Below are 20,496 nucleotides of genomic sequence, written 5' to 3' on the forward strand. Positions count from 1 at the left end.
AGGACTTCACTTGGGCCACTATTTCAATATGAAACAAAAGGATAAAACCACACATTGAAGATAAAATATTATATATTTTTTTAAACCTGAAAAAGTGGACCCTCTCTTTTATAACTTTAGTGGCCTATACTTTGCATTCCTTTCTTGAGGCACCCAATCCTTCTGTACATAAAATATTCTTGCCCAAATCTGTTTACTCTATGATTACTGCGATGCTTCTCAAAACACTGTATATGTATAACATCTTGTATTGTCACATCATTTTTCTCTGAAAGTGGCTTTTGTCATACAAATTTCTCACTATAAATGAGTGGATAGTCAGATTTTTTTATTTCCATAAAATAGAATAAAAAGCCACTCAACAATGAAAAGGAAATAACTTCTAATCTCCTACATTACTTTTACATAGAATTTTAAACAAATAAAAGTATGTGTGGTAGCACAATCATAAAAGCAGTGGAACTGAAATAAAAATTGAAACATGACAAATGAAGGAGATGAGCATTCATCTTGTTGAAAATTTTGTGCTGTGTTTATAGCTATATGATATATTTAATATATTTAATATATTTTGTAAAGCATTTCAAATTTTGATTTGAAGTAACTATTAAAAATACCTATTATACTTTTTCTTTTTACTTTTTTAATTTATAAACTGAACAATCTAAGAATATATTCTGCATATTTTACTGTATTTTGTAGAGGAATTTTAGCCAGCAGCCAAAGAACACATTTAAATACCCGCATCTGTATATTCCAGTTGGAATACACACATTTAATGGCTCTGGTCGGAATATAGATACACCTTTAGTTTACATCTTTACTGCCAAACAATGATGTCTAATTGGGGAGCAGAGTAGTGACAAATCAGAGAAAGATTTCACAAAATGAGTCAGAGATATGATATGGCGAACTCTCAGACAGAGTACAGACAAGAAAAAGAAGCTACTTAAAAAAGTGCAGAGAGAATGCAAGAGAGTTCATGGAGACAGTACAGTAGTATTTGGGAACACAGTACAGTTCAATATAGTTGGTACAGTTCAATTTAGTGTAATTGAGTTTATGCAGTTTAAGGTTGTTTTTTCCAAGCAAGGCAATTCAGTGAGAATCCAAAAGAAGCTAGTTTGAATCAGTCAACTTGGAAAGAAGTTTTGGGCCAGCTTTGGTCATATTGAACCAGCCACCCTGAGTTCAAAAAGACATAGAAATGGTGAGTTGACTTAGCAGTAAGTCTTGGAGACTTCAAACCTTCTAAACCTAGGATAGCATATGGAGTCTCGAAGGTCCTTCAAGGTCCAGAATTTCAGAAGATTAGATTGTATAGACACTAGAACTTCAAGTCCTAGGCCTATGGTTAGTTAGATAGAAACACTGTGAGTCAGCCTAAGCCATGTACAGCAAAGCTTGGAAAGAGCTCTCCTCTCTTTTTCATCTGAGAAATTAAAAACAACATCTATAATAGTTGATAATAAGAAATTACATGGAACAAAGTCATGAGAAAAAAAAGAGGTTTACAAGTGTCAAATGCAAAAATGCTAGAATGTACTCTCTGGGTTCAATTAGAGTTATTCATATGAGATCCTTTTTTTATTAAAATATTTATTTAAAAAATACAATTGTCCATATATAGTTGGACATATATCTATTAACTAATGTCTATAGCTATGTACTTGCAGTAAACTCTCCAGAGTGTTTGCTCGAAGGCAGCTCCCTACATACTAGCAAATCCCTCTGTCCGTTCCCACAATAAATATTTAAAAATCCATTGTTTTCTTAAAATACATGATCTTTATAGAAGTTAACAAAGCTTTTGCATGAAGCTTAGAAGCAACAGAAGGAAGGACTCCTGGTGGTTACTCAGTGGTCCGCCATCTTTTCTTTGAAGAATAGTACAATAGAAAGCACTCAAAGTACTCATGTGTCCTTTTCCTCATCACACTAAACTCCATATCATTTTTGTCACTCAAAGGCAGAATTCATGACTCCACAGTGGTTTCACTGGCCTTAAAACACCACCCCTTTGTCTCTACAGTTAAGTGCTACTGTGGACCTAAGTGAATGAGGCATCCTGTCCATCAGTATCAACACCTAATATTAATGTTAACATGTTCATTGCTTTTTTCAGAAAAGAACAAAAAGAGATTATAATACTTTGTGAGTATCCTTAGTGGAAACTAAACAAAATTGAGACATGTCATTTATAGCCCCTTGACAATTATTCTTTCTTTTTCAATTTTTCATTATTTTCTACTCTTACATATGCATTTATATTAAACACATATATACAATAAACTACATAAAACCAGAAGGACTACAAAACTTTCAGGAATTACATAAATGTTATATTCATAATGTTTTGCCTATTTGTTTTTGGCAACCTTGGAGTAAACAGCTTTCCTATCTTGGTGAGTTTACAACTCTGAGTGTAAATCAATATCCATCAAATCTATCTCTATCAATCTAAAAACTTGTATCTAGACCTAAAAACATATTAACCCATAAAAAACTAAGCTTAATTGTAAAACTGCACTATCTAGTCCTTAACCTCATCAGAGACTTGAGAAAGGATAAAATTAACTATATGGGTAAACATGAAGTACAAGTTAGCAGCTTCTAAAATGAGAAAAATGACAGATATTTCTCTGTCTAGACAGTCAAACAAAACTCACTATAATGTTGAAGCATCATCTCCAGCCTCCTGGCCCATTTTATCTGTCAGACATATTTGTGAAGCAGGAACTATTGAGGATTTGTTTACCCTATCTTGGCAGATTTTGGCTGTCAACTCTGATGACCTCCAAGCTTGCCCACTTTTAGGCAGCATTCTGTCAGTAGCCGAAAGGAGAACATTTCCTCCCCTGTGTCTGGTTTGTCACATTTGAATCCATCTCCATAAGGAGGTTCTTTGATGCTCATCATCTTCTCTGAAGTAAGCTGGGTATTGCCAAGAGTTAGCCTGACTTATTGTCAAAGACTTCTTAAAATCATAAAAACATCTTTAAATGCCATATTTCGTAGGTCTGATGTTTTTGAAGACCTTAACTAACTATTTTACCTTATCTATCTATAGAATTATACCTATCTCTTAAACCTAGGGAGTATATTCTTGTGGTGAAACTAGATTAGAAATTGACATGACCATGAGTTAATCAATTGATAATTAACTTTTGTTACCTACTTATCTTTAACAGCCTGCAAGAGAACCTTCAAAATATTGGAAGTAAAACTCATAATACAGTTGAGTTGTATGTGTACACTATCTCCTATTAGAGTAGAAATATATTTAATTTGTATAAGGAATAATCTTAAATTTGAATTCTGACAGTTATTCTTTTGTGCAGGTGTTGCTTGTACCTTTCTAAAGATCTACTTCCAGAAAGTGGTAACACTGAGTAATAGGAAATAAAGATCTCACTACAATAACAAGGGGTTCGACACACAGGTAGAGGCTCCTCTAAGGGACTGGGTACTCTGTCAAATCCTTTTACCATCCACTGCAAACTCACATGCACAAGAAGCCACTCCTCTTTCCTGTATAAACACCATTGTACATACACTGGAATCTATCCAAAGCAGAACACATGCTTTGTACTAAACCATACATTTACTGAATGAAAAGCAAGAGTTTTTTATTTAATATCATTTATCTTTTAAATCATGTTCACCTCTTATAGAGTACTAGGCTCACTGTGACACCCTCTTAGCAAACTAAATTTAAAATAACCCATGGTTAGTTCCCACTAATCATAATTTTATGTTTATGTTTTCCTGAAACAGGGTCTTGTACCACATGTTGGTCCTGCAGTTGCCAAGAATGACGCTTTGAAATTCTTGATCACCCTGCCTTGACATTCCTAGTGCTCAGTTTACAGGCAAAATGCACCACCTCCAGTTTATGCAGTAACGTGGCTCAAACTTTGGCCTAGTATGCCAGGCAGGCACTCTACAAACTGAGGTAAAGCTCTCGTTTAAGAGGCTCTTTTAAAAAGAAGTTCTAGTAGGACTCATAGGAAATCATTAGGTCATTCTTTTTTTCTTTTCTTTCTTTCTTTTTTTTTTTTTTTTTTTCCCCAAGACAGGGCATCTGTGGGTAGCCTTGACTATCCTAAACCTACTTTGTAGACCAGGTTGGTCTCGGACTCACAGCAATCCACCTGCCTCTGCCTCCCAAGTGCTGGGATTAAAGGCGAATTAGGTCGTTCTTAAATGCAAATTTAGCCAGATGTGGTAGCATCCAGCTGTAGTCCCTGTAGGAGGTTGGCACATGAAGAGACACAGGCCTGTAGTCCCAGCTGGGGAGCTGATACATGAAGAGACTTTTGTAACCAGCACTTTAATGTCAGCCTGAGCAACACAAGACCCAGCTCATAAAAACAAGACCTACTTAAAAAAGAAGTCAGTTTGGCAGATTTCACTATTTAATGAAGAAAGAGCATAATTTCAAGAAACTCATTTTAACCCACTGTTTAGGAACAAAGTTGATCTGTAGCAAAGTGAATTAAAGCTTCAGAAAAAAAGGTGGTGTGTGTGTGTGTGTGTGCGCGCGCGCGCGTGTGTGTGTGTGTGTGTGTGTGTGTGTGTGTGTGTGTGCTCAATGTGTGTGCAAAAGCCTGTGGAAGCCAGGGGAGGGTGTCAGAACCTCTGGCACTGGAGAAACAGGCAGTTTTGAGCCACCTGCCATGGGTGCTGAGTACCAAATTCTTTCCATTCCTCTGAGTACTGGGAATCAGGGATCCCCTCCTACCTTTTCTTAAATGTATCAGGCAAGCTCTCAAACTCACCTTGCAGCATCAAGGAGGACCATGAGCTCTATTGTCCTCCTTCTCCCACTTTCTAGGCTTTAGGATTACAGGCAAATGCTGCTAGTCCAGACAGAGCTTTATGTTTAGTCTTTCCTACCCACAGAGATAAATCACACTGCCACAAGGGAAGAACCAAGCCACACCTATAAGCAGGCCTCCAAGAATCCAAAGAGTCTATGTAAGTTTCCTGTATACATGTGCTAGAGCTGATCCCAGTAATGCTCAAGGGGGGAGGACTGAAATATGCAATTCTATCAAAAATGCTCATTTTCAATGCGCACAGAAACACACATCGTGCCCCTTCCTCCACCCCAGTCACAACTCACAAACACATCCTAGAATAAGTTATCCATGGGTCTCTTGTGGGTTTGCTCATCTTCTGGAATAATTCATTAGGATGAATTTGTTCTAAGTAGCATTCTAAGGATCTTTTGTAGCCCACAGGATGCAGGATAATCACTGTGCCTCCCTCCTTCTCGCTCTGTTGTTTTTACACTTGCTTCCTGGTCAGACAGCTAAAGTTAAAGTCTCAATCCTGGGAAGTTGGGGGTGGATTCGCTTGCAGTTTCTTCCTAGTACTCAGATTTTCAGTAGTGACATAATCTACTAGATTTGGAAATATCTCCTGGGATTCATCTATAAAATAGCCCAGAGGGAATTTGCAGCCAGAGGATTTGACAGGAGCATTAAGCTCATGTGGTCTGCCGTGCCAGAAGTAATAGTTTTGTGAACTGTGAGTCTCATTCTTGAGTTTGAACTCCCCTGAAATAGTGCAATGTTTTCAAGTACTATAAAATTTCAGAACTTACAGCTCATCTGTTTTCAGGGGCATTCCAGTGATATAGGTAAGATCTGAAAATGTAGCTTTTGTTCTTACTTGAAGATTTAGATCCTGAAATACCATTCCCCTTATTTTTAAAATATTATTTCCCTTTTTTTTTTCTCTCTCTCTCTCTGTCTTTGTCTCTCACTTTCTCATTCTCACACACATGACACTCAACTAATGTCGAGTTAGAGGACATTGTCTGAGACATTTTTTTCTTTTTATCATGTGGATCCCAAAATATATATTAAGTTCTCAATTTTAGCAAACAATACCTCTTATCGTCCCAGCTATCTCATTGAACATCATTTTAGTTTTCTCAGGAAGTGATGATTTTTGATAAAGCTTTCCATATCTGGTAAAGGTTAAGTAAGAAAAAGGAGAGATCAAAGAATACCAGTAGAAAATCTTAGCCAAATGATATTTGGAATTGCCAATTAGAGACTTATCACAGAAACTGTTGCTTTGCATGCACAATTGGCTATAGTGAATAACCTGTTAAATTTAAACATCCTGAGAGCACATTAAGAGAGTTAGACAGGAGCATAGTCTTAAATATTCTCAAGGTATATTACTAACTTGCCTTCAAGTTCTAGAATTTTCAGTCTCATTAAAACCAAGAGGTATTTAAAAAACATATCATCATAGGTCTCATTTTTATATTTTAGACAACTTTTATCTTCCCTCTTTTTCTCCACAATACTCTTCATCTGCCATCACTTCATGTGCCCTCCTACCTCAGCAGCCTCCTTCCCACAGTAATGCTACATGACAACTCCACCCACAACACACACAAACACTTATTAACACCTCATATTCCTATCTGGAAACTAGGTAAATTTGGTAATCTATACCCATTCTCACATATCTGTATTTACATATAAATGTAATTAGGATCTATATGTGATAGAGAGTGATTTTATTTCTTACCAAGTCTGTCACTCATTTGACATAGTACTTTTAATTTATTTGCTTTCTGGCAAATTTATATTTTTTCTTAATGGTAAAGTAAAATTTTATTGTGTATATACACCACCTTTTTATTTTCCACTCTTGTATGGTCAGAGATGTGGGAAGGTACAATTTCCTTGCCACTGTGAACAGTGCAGCAATAAACAGCAAAGCAAATGTCTCTCTTTGGGACGATATGGATTAGCATTCATTGGGCACATAGTAAAGAAGGGCATATTTCAGTTGCATTGTTGGTCTATTTTGACTTTCTGAGAAACCTGCCTTCACATTTCTGTAGTAATTGTACTAGTTTGCAATTCTACTAACAATGAATAAAAGTGAATCTTTCCCCAGAGGTTTTCAGGTATTTGATGACATTTGACAGTGGTTCAAAGTCATTTTTACTATAGAAAGGGAAAAAAACTACTTTTATGTAGCCTCAAATAACATAAGATATCTTGGACTTCTCCAGCCAAGAAAGAGAAAAGTTGTATGATAACTATTCAACTAATTGAAAGAAATTGAAGAAGATAACAGAATATAGAAAAATCTCCCATGCTTATGGATTGGTAAGATAAACATAGTAAAAATGTTCCTTAACCAAATCTACAAATTCAGTGCAATCAGTGAGAGGGCATCTGGAAGAACTAGGCAAAAGGGATGTAGTACACCAAGAATTCAAGGCTTCCTAGACACAGTGGGGATGGCTCACATATAAACTCATAGATCTGTGGCAGTGTGTAAGGGATGGTATGTGTTTAGCCCATATGCAGTCCTAAAAATGATAGGAGTAGTGCAGACACATTCTCCTTCCTAACCCAGAAGGTATCTCCAGATTCTAGCCACTTACAAATGAAATATTAGTTTTCTCCAAGGGAGCCCTATTGGAGAAACAAACCATTCTTGAGGTAGACATCTTGCCCATTTGTAGATGGTCAAAACAAAATGAAATAAACAACATATTTCAATGTGCTTTGTCTCGTAGTGTTAAGTTCGGATGTTTTTGGTTTTTTCCTGGTTATTATTTCTACCTCATATACCCTTACACATTTACTTGCTTCTTATTTGGGGGTTGTATGGGACTCCTGAATATGTATGCCTCTGCAACAATCTGCATTTCTGGTGCATTTTCTTTGGCTCTGCCTCTTGTTTGTTTGTTTGTTTGGTTTTTGTATGCTCTGTTTTATTTATTTTGATTTTTTTTTTGTTTTGTAGTATTTTTTCTTAGCTGCTTGTTTGTTTTGTAACAAGATATAGAAAGGGAACGGATCCAATTGGATGTTAGATGGAGAAGTACTTGGAATAACGTGAGGAAAAGATACAAAAGAAGAATATATTGTATGAAAAAGATATATTTTCAACAAAAAAAAATCCAAAATTAAATTCAATGTTGATAAATGAAGGATTATTGGAAAGCATTGTTTGAGACATAAGTGGACATTCTTCCCTTTTTATATACCACTTAGTATGCTATAGTGACTTAACTATTTACAATTGAGTTATGTTATATTATAACCATAAAATATTTTTTAAAAAAGATAATTTATATGACCAAAGAACAAAAAACATTTTAGGTGAGGCATTTTGGAGATAATTCAGAAAACATATGAGCAACAGTTTAAAATACTTAAAGTTTAACACCAGCCTTTTTGAATTTTAAGGTATGCGACATTTTCTATTAATTTGTAGTAGATTAATTTTAATCAGTAAATGAATGGTAACTTTATTTGTATTTCTTTAAAATTACCTAAATATTATACAAAGTGCGGCAAATATGCATGTGTATTTTACAGAACATGTGTAGACATGAAGTTTAATATGATGAGATGAGATAAATGAGTTAATGTGTGATTAATATGCTCCTCATAAAATTATAGGAAATTATACCAAGATGTGTTTTTTGGCAAAATATTTTAAGTGATATTTTTATATCTTAATTATTGCTAAGAAAAGGAAATGTCCTCTTTTCTTTATTACTTTATTATGAAATAGCATCTGAATGTCCCTAGGATAAATTTAGTTCTAAATGTCAAAAGAGTAAAGGGCAACAAAGAAAATACCATGAAGTCATGGATAAAATGTTAATCAAACCATTTTGTCATGAAGATGTGTGCTGACAGGAAGAATATATGGCAATGATATAAGAAAGTTACCTGCTAAATAGAAATAATGAGATTTCAGTGGAGAAAAATTGCCCTAATTATAATAAAATAGAGATAAGCCAACATCTAATCTCAGCACATGGTAAAGAAAGCTTAATGTGTGCTGTGGCGATGAAGGCAAGGTGCAGGGAGAGTATGGGGATACTGTAAACGGCCTTTAAACATTTCATATTGAAAACTACTATTGGAGAAGTATTCCCCAAACACACACACACACACACACACACACACACAGAGAGAGAGAGAGAGAGAGGGAGAGAGAGAGAGAGAGAGAGAGAGAGAGAGAGAGAGAGAGAGAGAGAGAAAGAGAGAGAGAGAAAGACAGACAGACAGACAGACAGACAGACAGAGAGACAGAGACAGAGAGACAGAGACAGACAGACACACAGGAAGACAGAGAGAGACAGAGAGACAGAGATAGAGAGACAGAGACAGAGATAGACAGACAGACAGGAAGACAGAGAGAGACAGAGAGAGTTAATGAGTAAATTGCTCTAAAATAGGCCAAAGAAAGACTTTACTAGAAATTAAACAAATAAAAGCCTAATGTAGGAAATTAGTTATCCTCATTTGGGCCAGAATCTCTCAAACATTACAGTACTTCCAATGTTCTCTAAAATTTATTTTTAGTGCTAATGATTACACTTACTTGAAACATAGAACCTGGAAAATAGTAAGGTGGTACTGAGATGAAAGTGTAAGCCCTACTGGCTAGCTTTCATACTTCTGGGAGGCTCTATTCACACGGCTGGAAGAGCAAACTGGTCATCAATAATGGCTGGTTTGACAACACATGACCGTTGGTGCAATAGTGTTATGAATGTCATATGAGTAACCAACTATCTAAGACCACACAATGAAACCCTTGCCTAGAACCATTATTGGGCCAAGAATCTACAACTACATAGGTCATGCTCTCTGAGGGAGAATTTGTAAATTTTACTATGTTAAATTGGCATTAACCCAATTCCTAGACTTCTCGTAATAGTAACTAATTAATCGCTCAACTCTTATCAAAGAAGCCTGTTGATTAGTTGACTCATTGATAGACTGACTACTTTATTTTTATTTATCACACTACACGGCAATTAATACAGAGAGACCTGAAATTTCAATGCGAGAAGAATAAGTGAGTGTGAAATACTCATCCCTAAAAATGACATGTCAATATCATAATTGCTTCTCTCAGGCCTCATGTTCTCAATAGAAGAGAGGACAGACATATTTTCAGAAAAGGAAGAGTGAATGTCTACAAGGAAAAAGTGAATTCTAGATACATCAGAGAAATTCCACATATAAATTCACAACTTTTGTGGCAGCATATAAGACATAACAAGTTTAAGACAGACAAAATCTTAGCCAGGAGAGAATAAATAGACAGGAAGTCCACTGAATATTGTGATGCTACTGGCAATTAATATCTTATTTTTCCCATCTTTTTATTTATTTATTTATTTAATCACTTTATAGCCCATCCCTCCTCTACTCCAAGTTCTACACTCAAACTCTTCCAGGCCCCCAAGGGGTATGAACCAACCCAGCCATTTCAAGTCATAGCAGAACTAAGCACTTCTACCACTGAGGTGTGACAAGGCAGCACAGCTAGGAGGAAAGGGATCCAAAGGCAAACAACAGAGTCAGAGAAGCCCCACTCCAATTATTTCTGGACCCACATGTTGACCACACTTCATATCTGGTATCTATGTGTAGGGCATGTTTGGTTGGTGGTTCAGTCTCTCTGAGCCTCAAAGGGTTCAGAATAGTTTACTCTATAGGTCTTCTTATGATGACTTTGCTCATCCATCTCCTTCTATCCTTTCTTCCACTTGTCCACAAATCTACGGAACTTGGCCTATTGTTTGGGTGTGGTTCTCTGCATCTCAGCTACTGAAAGAAACCTCTCAGAAGACTGTTATGATGGGCTCCTGTTTATAACCATAGTAGAGTACCATTAAGAGTGATAGGGGTTGCCTCTTACCCAGAGGGTAGGTACAAGTTGAAACAGTCATTGGTTTGCCATTCCCTCAATCTCTCCTCCAACTTCACCCATACACTTCTTATATTCAAGGCAAATTTTAGGTAAAATGTTTATTGGGTGGTGTGGTGTACACCTCCCTCCACTGAAGATCACAACTGGCTACAGAAAGTGGCGACTTCAGGCATATTACCTGCTGCTGGTGTTCTCAGCTAGGGTTACCCTCACCGACTCCCTGGTGCTTCCCTTGTCCCAGAGATGTGCTCCACCCATTTCTGTTCTTTCTCCTTGTCCATGCCCCTACACTCCCCTCCCCACAAGTGATCCCCACCCCTTTTACCCACCTGACCCCCACTTCAACTCAGTTTCCTCCCTTCATATACTTTAGATGTCTATTATATTTCCTCTTCTGAGTGAAATTCAAGCATCATCCCTGGGCCCTCCTTGGTCTCTTTGAGTTTGTGGGTTGTAACATGATTATTCTGTATGATATCGCTAGTATTTACCTACAAGTGATTATACACCATGCATTAATTGGTGGATCTGGATTACCTCCCTGAGGATGATATTTTCTAGTTCCATCCATCTACCTGCATTGCCTGATGTATTTGTTTTCAATAGCTGAGTAGTATTCTATCTTGTAAACATATCACATTTTCTTTAGTCAAGGTTTCCCTGTATCTCCAAATCTATTCAATATAGTACTTAAGGTTCTAGTTAGAGCATAAGACAGCTATGGAAGGTCAAGAAGACACAAATAAGAAATGAAGTCAAAATATTGCTATTCAAGATGATATGCTAGTATACATAAGTGACCTCCCCTGCCCAAATTCTACCAAAGAACTCCTCCAGCTACTAAATACCTTCAGGAAAGTGGCTGGATACAATAGTAACTAAAACTATGCTAGTTTCCTTTGTAAAGGTGATAAGTGATCTAATAAAGAAATCAGGGAAACAACACCTTTCACAATAACCACAAATAATAGAAAATATCTTGGTATAACTCTAACCAAGCAATTGAAAGACTCATCATAAAACCTTCAAGCCTTAAAAAAAAAAAAGAAAATTGAAGACTATATCAGGTGGAAAGATATCCTATGCTCAAATATTAGTAGGATTAACATAGTAAAAATGACCATATTACCAAACCATCTGTAGATTCAATGCAATTCCTATCAAAATTCTAACAAAATGTTTTACAGACCTTGAAAGAGCTATCCTCAACTTCATATGGAAAAATAAAAGACACAGGACTGCTAGAACAATTCTGTGCAATAAAAGAACTTTGGAAGATATTACTATCGCTGATTACAGGCTGTGCTACATAGTAATGGATAAAAACCCACTGTTATAGGCATAAAATCAGACAGGCCAGTCAATGTAATTGAATAAAAAATCCAGATATAAACCTACACTGCTGTGGACACCTGATTTTTTACAAAGAAACCAAAATCATACAATGGAAAATGAAATAATCTTAAACAAATGGTGTTGATTTAAGTGGATGTCTGCACGTAAAGATTGCAAATATATCCATATATAACATCATGAATAAAATCAAATGGATAAAAGCCCCCAAACAAGGGATGGGCTAACCATTGAGATGTAACAAGAATAAATTAATAAAAAACTAAGTAAAACTGGATGCACTATATTTAGTAGGGAATAGCCTTGAACTCATTGGCACAGAAGACTAATTCCTGACCAGAATACCAACAGTGTAGGCTCTAAGATCAACAATTAATAAATAAGACTTCTTTAATCATAAAAGCTTCTGCAAGGCAAAGGAAAACTGTTAATAGGCCAAAAGATCAGCCTACAGGTTGGGAAAAGATGTTCACAATCCGTACATCTGACAGAAGAGGAATACAAAAAAATATAAAAAGATCTCAAGAAACTAAACACTAACAAACTAAACAACCCAATTAAAAAGTGGGGTGCAGAGCTAAGCAGAATTCTCAACAGATAAATGTTCAAAATTTTTATCTTTAGTGAATTACAAATCAAAATGACTCTGAGATCCTATCTTCTACCAGTCATAATAGCTAAGATCAAAATAGTGAGGGCACATGCTGTTGCGGATGTGGAGCAAGGGGACCACTCTTCCACTGCTGGTGTTAAGTGCAAACTTGTACAGCCACTGTGGAAATCAATCTGGCTGTTTTCCAGAATTAGAAATTGATAAATTTGTGGAGAGGGGGAATATATTTTCTTTAAGTATGGACTATCTGATAGATAGGTGCCACTCTGGGGAAGGTCACATGTCCAAACTGTGGGTCAAACAAATTGGACTTGATGTGTTTCTAAAAGTGGACACAAACTTGGATGGGTAGAAAATGGAATTGGTTTCTAATAAGATGAGGAATGGAGGAGCGAATATGTCAAGATACATTATACAAAATTCTGAAATAGCTAATAAAAGCTTATAAAAATAAAATACTAATAAAGAAATAAGCAAGTGACTCACTGCTGAATATCATACACCATTTTGTCCAGATTAATTTTTTTTTCTGATATGTTCAAAGATGAAACCTATTTAATTGTAAAAGAGGAATAACACTACAATTTTATGCTCTGGTGTTCTCCTTTTTAGATTCAAGTTAATCTGTATTCAATAATTCTGTCTAAAATATAGTAAAAATCAGTAATGTAAAAGTTTTTATTTAATGAACAAGTTATGACTAATACATATCTTTTATTTTCTAAGTACATACATTCTACATTTTTCTGGTCATTGACTATGTTGCCAAGAGGTATTGGCATCTTTACTCTCAATTCTGTTGCAGTCTATTTTCATTTAAAAGAGCAAAATCAGGAGATTCAGTTTTGCCTTAAGAATCACATGCTCAATGATCCATGTAAAGTCTCTGATCACATTAACTTGGTGCAACCTATGTTTTTTTCTTCCATCATATTTGATATCATAATGTAGATTTTACTTGTGCATTGTTTTTAGGTCATGGTTATCTAAATATAAATCACATTTAGCTAAAAGTATATCCTCCAAACAGAATACTGGAATTATCACATAAAATAACATAAAAAATTCATAGGAAGTATGCAAGGCCTTAAAATTTTTATAAGATTTAATTTTCAACTACTATATATATGAATATAACATATACATATATATATAATGAAATGTACATTGTTGATGCCTTGTGGAAGAAAATATTTGTAAATAGAACATTATGGTTTCCATATCTTTGTCCATTTCTTAGTGTTGAATGAGAAATGTAAATTGAAATAAAGAACATCAATTATAATTGGTTAAAAACTTTGTGCTGTCATAATTTTCAAACTTACTGTTACTGGTGATGACAACTCCTGACCTGTGTCAGGGCGACTTTTGGACATGTCTAGTTACAGCTGTCACAGAGAAAACTACAAATTCCCAGGATACAAATAACTGTTTAAAGGATCACAATCTTCTTAAACATTTTTTTATTTTTATTGTTTAGTAAGAATGATCAAAGATAATTTATTATGCTGAAATATATTGCTTATTATTTATAACAATGATGTAAAATATAATAGACAATTTATGAATTATTAACTGTTTCAATGTTTAATTTTGCTATCCATGAAAGTCAATGTAAGCATTAGCATAAATGTACAAAGAAAAAAGTCACATAATACAAGATAACCACATTACAATACACAGACCTAAAGAAACTAAATAACAAGGATGACCTTAGGGAGAGTGTTTAAATTTCATTCAGAAGGACTAATAGACACCAGAATCAGTTGAAGAGAAAAAACAGGAAGGGAGCCTAACATAGAGGTCCTTGGAAAAACTCCACCATCTAAAGATACAAGTAGATGCTGAGACACAAAGCCAAACTTCTGGGTGGAACACAGGGAGTCTTACAGAAGGGTTTAGGGATGGAAGGACCTGGAAGGGTCAGGAGTTCCACAGGAGATCAATGGAGCCGAGAAATCCAGCAGAGGAGGGGAGTGCTTCAGATAATGATGCACCAACCAAGGATGATGTGTAGTGAGGACCTAGACCCTCAGCTCAGATGTAGTAGATAGGCCACAAAGTCTCTTGTGGGTCCCATAATATGGGGAGCAGAGGCTACTTCTGAAGTGAACTCTGACTCCCACACTATGATCACTTCCCCCCAGTGGAGCAGCCTTGTTAGACCATAGAGGAAGAGGATACAGGCAGTCCAGCTGAGAATTGGTAGGCTGAGATCAGATGTTAGAGGAGGAGGGCTCATCTTTCTGAAGACTGTGTGAGAGAGCAAGGGGGATGAGGAAGGGAGAGTGGCATAGGAAGGCAATGAGGGAGGAAGCTATGATTCAGATATAAAGTGAACAAATTAAAAATAAAAATAAAAAATAAAATACAGAAACACATGCTTAATGTCAAATGTTATTTATTTAGTAAAAGTATATCTTCAGCAGTAGGTACATAACCTCTATCTCACATAAGCAATGCAGTGCTAACAATAATCCATTTTGGGAATCTTTTGAATAACTTTGACCAATAAACAACTCTACAGAGAATTTCTCATGCCTGGATTTGGTGTTTGGTTAGATTATATTTTGATTTTTGAAGGAGCATTGTTAATACAGATGAGAAAATTTCATTTAAGCTATATTTATATCTATATACATATTTGCATGAGTATTGTGTGGGTTTTTTGTAAATCATTAATATTAAGAATGTAGAAGATACAGAAGAAGTAATAGATAATAAAACGACACTCATATTTTATTAATTCTTTGACTTTGAAAACTATTTCAAAGAGACAAAAGCCCTTGGTAAACCAATTAATAAAAGATTAAAAAATAATCAGTGAGAGGCATTTATACAATCCCATCGAAAGTGAAGAATTAGTTGTAGAAGGAGCGGCAAAAATAATATGAGCTGTAGGATAGGAGGCAGGACTCTCTTCTAGGCAATAGCAAGCAAGAATTCAGTGAAACTGTGGATTTCTACAGTAGGTGTATACGATGGGCCTGCCCACATCTGCCCATACATGAGTGTAGTTCTACCGCACTGGTACATTACTGGCTATAGATAGGTCTAGGAGTTGTCTACTCACAGTAAACCCACCAGACCCCAATGACTTAATCTATATTGAGCATTTCATGGAAGGTCTTAAATAAAGTCAGAAAACATAAAATATATTTTTCAAAAGGAGACCTTTTTATTGACAAAAAGACACGGCAGGATGAGAAGAGCTGAGAGACATGCAGAGATATGAGAGAAAGAGCATGTCTGTGGAGAGTAACAAAAATGTACCATATCAAAATATAAGCTCCATTATTACAACTGGTTTTGTTCAATAAGTCACTCATACATACTAAGCTCTGAGTTGTATTGTGTAAAAGAACACTCATGGGGATCAGCACAGCACAGAACTCTTCTAGTCTTTTCAGTAACTGTGAGGACCTGTCTTGTTAGTACTGTCCCTGGTGGTTTATATGTTGCCTCATCCATCGCCTAGTATGCAAACAAATATTTGTTGCATAAGTAAGTGAATATCTGCATCACAACTATGCTATATTTACAGGTCCAATGGACAGAATTTTGCCCATGACTATAAATATTGTAAGGGTAATAAGTACTATATGAAATATTAGAAAGGTGGAAAATTAATATTATTGTTCACATGTGAATTTCATTTGTTAAGAAAATTGAAATAAAGAAATCGAAGCTTTCCTGACATATAGAAAACAAGATCATTCAGTCGCCTTTCTTAGCCTCTGGTTTTACAATTTTTCTGTGATGTTATCTAGACTTAGGTGTAGAGACTGTGTCGCAGCTGTATCAAGTAGCGACAATCACAACTTCCTTGCTTTTTCTCTGCATTTTTGTCAGCTGTATCTTTGTTTACCTAAAGCTTTCACTACATAATTCTTTATTATTGTAACATATAGCAACATACAGCTAATCAATCTTTTTAAAAAGATAAATATATTTTTTGAATTGAATTACAATATCATTATTTTCTTCTTTCCATTTCCTCTCTTTAACCTCTCACATTTACTTCACTCCCTCGCTCTCTCTCTCAAATTCATTGGCTCTTGATTGTTTTTTTTTTTTTTGATTGTTGCTACACATGCACAAACACACATGCATACAATGTGTATACACATATATATCCACATATACATATGTGTAATACACACACACACACATTCCTAAATATATAAATTTACTTTGGTCATGTTAATAGTTGGAAAAAGAAGATTTGTGCTGTGAAATTGCATCTCTATCAAATTATTCCCTTAACTTAATGGGAACATAAAAACAACACATTCCAGTACATGCAAAACAAAAACAGGGGGAAGTACTGTTAAGATTTTTGTAAGAGTTAGCAAGCATATTATATTTTGAAATACAGTATACATTTTATTTAAACATAACTTTAATTGTAAATTTAATTTTGTGAGCACTTTAATGGTCAGTGAAATATATTTTATTACAAGCATATATTTCTCTGTATATGCACACATGTATGTGGGTTCACAGGCCACAGCATACATATAGAGGCCAGAGGAAAATTGTAAGGATTGGTTCTACCCTCCTATGATATGCATCATGAATTGAACTCACACCATCAAGCATGTCTGCAACAGCCTTTACAGCTGAGCCTTTACCAGCTAGCCCTGTTGATAGTTATGGTATCTCTTCAAAACATGCTTAGAGTACGTGAGAAAGTCATATCCCACTCTCCACTCAACTGTGGAAAATGTTCTGACCATTGGCTAGATCTGGGTAGGGGTTTAAAGTTTACCGCCCTATTGTCCTTGGCTGGTGCCTTAGTTTGAGCAGGACCCCTGGGCCCAAATCTGCCTATCATAATGTTCTACTTGTAGGTTTCTAGGACCCTCTGGATCCTTCTACTTTGCTATTCTCCCATGCTTCTTCCATTTAGAGTCCCCATAGGATGTACTCCCCTCTGTCCCAGTTTCCTGGTAAGTGAAGGCTTTCATGGGCCATGCCCCTTGGGCTACATTTGACCACGTCCCCTGGAGGGGGAGACCTGGTGGCACTCAGAGGAAGGACAGCAGGTTACCAAGAAGAGACTTGATACCCTATGAGCATATACAGGGGGAGGTAATCTCCCTCAGGAACAGTCATAGGGGAGGGGAATAATGGGAAAATGGGAGGGAGGGAAGAATGAGAGGATACAAGGGATGTGAGAAACATTGAGATGTAACAAGAATAAATTAATAAAAAAAAAAAGAAATTAGACTAAAAAAACATGCTTGGAGGATAGTGGGCCCCTTTTCATCAAGTAGCTAAGGATGGCTTCACCTTGTGCGTGATCATGAACTCCAGATTCTCTTGCCACTGCCCGCCAGATGCTTGGATTTGACACATGAATCAGCATCTTGGACAGATAATTCCTTTAATTGTGTTTTAGACTAAGAAATAAGAACAGTTTTAAGCAACAATGGTTGTTTTCAGATATATGGTTGATTTCCTAGTTTATGTATACGTTATGCATTAGCAGTTTTAGGAATTTAGAATACTTATTAACACTAGCTTTAAATAATATGTAAAAGTAAAGAAACTTATTAAGGCATGAGTAAATTTTAGAAGGCAAGAACAAACAAAATAGTATCAATATTTCAGATTAAAGTAGTGAAATTTTGATATCAAAACAAATTTTAAATATGTAACAGTATGCTCTTGAACTAAAATGAATGACTGGGGATGAGAGAGACAGTATAGAACAAATGTCAAACAAAATAACCAAAAATCTAGAGAAGTGCTTATATGATATTTTAGAAAGTTTGTTTCTGAAGCTTGTTATTTTACTATAGTTACCAACAGCATTAAAAGTGATCTGACTAAAATGACTATGTAAAAATATTAAAATTGAGTAATTTTAGCTTCTATTTAACAGAAAATATACAAATTTCCATAATTTAATGTATAATGAGAAATGATAAAAATCACTAAATTTTTATAATTAAATAATTTGGCTAATCTATCATTTCAGGCAGCTAAAAAAAAAAAAAAAACCTTGATTTTTTTGAGTTCCTTAATCCTAGTATGTCATATTTATTCACTTATATTTCATTTAAATATATGACAATATAATTAATTGTTGACAAATGGGTCATTTTAGGAAAACTCTAACAGTGGGTAAATCAATGGTAAGAATTTAAAAAGATTAATATTTAATGTTCATTTTCTATTTCATTTCATTCTGGATTATTAGTTATAGAAATATATCAAAATAAAATGTAAAGCTGCATTTATTTTAGGAAGAATTTTAACTGTAAAAATGTTGACATGTATAGCACCACTTGATGTCCTTAAGTGACATTTCTGTTTTCTACTCATGCTGTGACATTTTCTGACATTCATAAACAAGATGGATCCTTCAATCGAAGAATTTGTTTCCATATTCTTTGAACAGAACAGAAATATTGATTTATCCAGACACTAGTATTCAATTTTACTAACATTCACTGTGACAAATTACAATCCGGATTCAATGTCTCTCATTGAATAAACTTCCATCTGTGCACATTTATAACCACTAATGTTACAGGCATTTCACAGTACTTTATCTAATCCACATATTTTTCTGAGAGCAGTGGCATAGGAAAAAAAACTATTTAATTAAATGAAAATGATGGCCCTATGGGTGCTTCTATCATAGGTAAAGAACATTGGAAATCTGTAACTAGTAACCATGGAGACTGTTATCTCCACAGAAACAATGCTCTCAAATTAGATGTGAAAAGAGGTCAAGTAGAGTACTTCTATTTCCTTTCTGTGTTGTCTTACTTGGTCACAGAAAGAAATGAAACAAATTTTGTTCTAACAATTACAGATAATTCCAATTGAACATTAACATGTTTTATTGTTCTAAATAGTATAATTTCAATTAAAATTTTCAAGGAAACATGGAGTACAATCAATATTTCAAAAGAAAATGTAATTGTTTTAAATGTAGATTCACATTGCTTATGACCGTAATTTTTATGTATAATGGCAAAGTCAAATTCATGCCAAACATAAAGTTTTTGACAAATATTTCATAAACTAACACTTATAATGCTACCATTTAAAAGGCTTTCATATATACCCTCCTTGGATTCTGTTTGTCATAATGAGAGATTTTATGGTTGCTATAGTATTCAGGAGCTTCATGAGTTTTTAATTTCAGGTACAAATTTAATGGTAATTTTAATGTCACAAACTATAACTTAGTTAAATATCCTCCTGAAATATGTCAAAAAATCCATGTTTAAAATATTAACACCAGATACTGCACTAAAATAAACCAAAAATAGATAAAATCAACACTGATTCAAGTACCAACATATAGTATTTAAATATGCCTGATCTGTGCAAGCTTAAATCTTAAAACCATATGCTTTATTAACAACAGATGTGGCATTTAACAACTGTGCTTTAATTAGCTGCAAAAAAGCCCACACTAATTCCCCTTTCAAAGGACCATATCCATTAACATCCAGATGAACTAGTGCCCAAGGTCTCCTTTGTTTTCAAAATAGCTGTTTTGAAATGCTGACAACTTTAATTGTAGTAGATATCTTCATTCTTCCCCATTCAAAGCACTGTGTCATTTCATTTAATCTTTAGACTTTAGGTGATCTGGTTAATTTTGTTTGGGATACTAAGTTTGGAACAATTTTAACTGTATCATTGAAACTTTTCACAGTGGATGTAGTCAGTGTTAACATATAACATTTCAAGGAAGGCAGAATCTAAAAGGCAAAATATTTGAATATCGTAGTCATAGCTTCAGAGGATACATGTACACCTGGTATTTACAAGGA

This window comes from Acomys russatus, chromosome 15 (genome assembly GCF_903995435.1).
Source record: "Acomys russatus chromosome 15, mAcoRus1.1, whole genome shotgun sequence".
NCBI lineage: Eukaryota > Metazoa > Chordata > Mammalia > Rodentia > Muridae > Acomys > Acomys russatus.